At 43.9% G+C, this 2055-nt stretch overlaps 1 protein-coding gene across 3 annotated transcripts in view; it reads right to left on the bottom strand.

The window, feature by feature from the left end:
• Adnp2 (ADNP homeobox 2) overlaps positions 1–2055 on the bottom strand; it is a 24567-nt gene that overhangs the window by 12543 nt on the left and 9969 nt on the right. The window lies entirely within an intron of this gene.

Here is a 2055-nt window from a genome sequence, read left to right on the forward strand (position 1 = left end):
GTGGGGGGGGAGGACTCAATAAGCCCTTTTCTAGAAGAGCAGGTTCAGCTCTCAGCAAAGGCAGCTGACAACTGCCTGTACCTCCAGGACCAAAGAACCAACACATTCTTCTGATCTCCTTGGGCTTCAGGCACACAAATGGTACAGGCATGCATGCAAAATACTCATATACATAAAATAAAAAGAGGAGAGCAGAGGAGATGGCTCACAGCCAAACCAGGTGCTGCTCTTACAAAAGGCCAGAGCTTGATTCCCAGAACTCATACGACGGCTTCAGTTCCAGGAGATCCAATGCCCTCTTCTGATCTCTGCAAGCACGAGGAACACACACGGTATACATACATGCACATTACCAAAGCATTCAAACTCATAAAACATAACTTAAAAAATCTAAAAATTAGAGGCAGGTGAGACAGTTAGTGTTTAAGCGCACTGACTGCTCTTCCAGAGGTCCTGAGTTCAATTCCCAGCAACCACATAGTGGCTCACAGCCATCTATAATGAGATTCAATGCCCTTATCTGGTATTCGAGTATACATTAATACAGATAGAGCACCCATACACACAAGATGAGTAAATCTTTTTTTAAAAAAAAGGATGTTAGAATTTCATAACAAAAATGGCAATCTAAGCCAGGCACAGTAATGCACACATTTAACCCTGGCACTCCAGACAGAAGCAGACAGATTTCTGTGAGTTCAAAGCAAGCCTGGTTCTCATAATAACACAGAGAGACCATCTCAAAGTCTACAACCACAGAGAAAACCTTCCTTGAGGGAGAAAGGACAGACAGCTATGGAGCAGACTGACACCACCGCTTAAAGGAAGTCCTGAGGCAGAAAAACATTACCCACAAGGGGTTTCAAGTTCCTTGGGGCAAGTTTGATCCTCATTGTCGGTACATCTAATTTCTTCTTCTTTACGCACGACTACTTAACAAAACCCTAACCAACAACCTACCAAAAGCCCCCAACTCTCAGGGGCCCAGCATTTATATCCCCTCAGAAAAGTCCCCAGAATTCCAAATGTTACTCGATCACAGAAAACTATCTGCCACTTGCAAAACCATGTCCCTGCTGGCTAGAGCATGAGGCAGATCACAGCTGCTGTGGACAGTCGGAAGCAGCCCGGGTCCCACACCTGGGCTTAAAACAAAATCATATTCGCATAATATTTCTTTTATTTCTGAGTTTTTCAAAGAAACCAAAATCCTCACTACAATGGTATGACTGGATTGCTGTATAGCCTGACAGCACTTATACAACATGCACATATATGTCAAAACCAGCACTGCATAGCAACAGGTCAAGGGTGAATTAAGGTCACAGTCACACACTTTTGGTCAGCTCATTGTCCTAACACTGAGATTATGTTGGTGGCATAAATGGATCACTCTGTGCTCACTTCACTCTTAGCTGTGGAAACAGAGGTGTCCATTTGAATTTTTACATTTTGTAGAATATCTGGTTCAGAGAACTAAACAAACTAGGTAAGTATTCTGCCTCTGAGCTGTATCTCCTGGCCAGTTTCTTAATGTTATTAAGAATATTTCAGGCTTTGAATTAGATTTTATTTGTAATTGAAATCTAGTAGTGAACGATTAAGTTACCAGGATTCTTAGCCATAGGTCAATCATTGCTTTAAAGTAGGTAAATAGATTTACTGTTGAAGAGCCCCAATAGTTCCTGTCCCTTCTCAGAGACCTGCAGGACTGCCAGCACTTTAGTAATGTGGTTTGTTGTTACCTTACACCTCTTAGATTCCATCCTACAGTCTTTCAAAGCTTTAGGAAATCCCATTTTTTGAGGAATTTTATCCATTCTCAACTCTCCAGTCTCCGCTCACTCCAAAGACCTGCCCTGTGACCTCCAACACTGGCCTCGCCATCACTCCCTCACTCACCTTCAGCAGCTCCTCGCCATCACTCCCTCACTCACCTTCAGCAGCTCCTTGCATCACTCCCTCACTCACCTTCAGCAGCTCCTCGCCATCACTCACTCACTCACCTTCAGCAGCTCCTCGCCATCACTCCCTCACTCACCTTCAGCAGCTCCT

Source organism: Mastomys coucha, unplaced genomic scaffold, assembly GCF_008632895.1.
Source record: "Mastomys coucha isolate ucsf_1 unplaced genomic scaffold, UCSF_Mcou_1 pScaffold13, whole genome shotgun sequence".
NCBI lineage: Eukaryota > Metazoa > Chordata > Mammalia > Rodentia > Muridae > Mastomys > Mastomys coucha.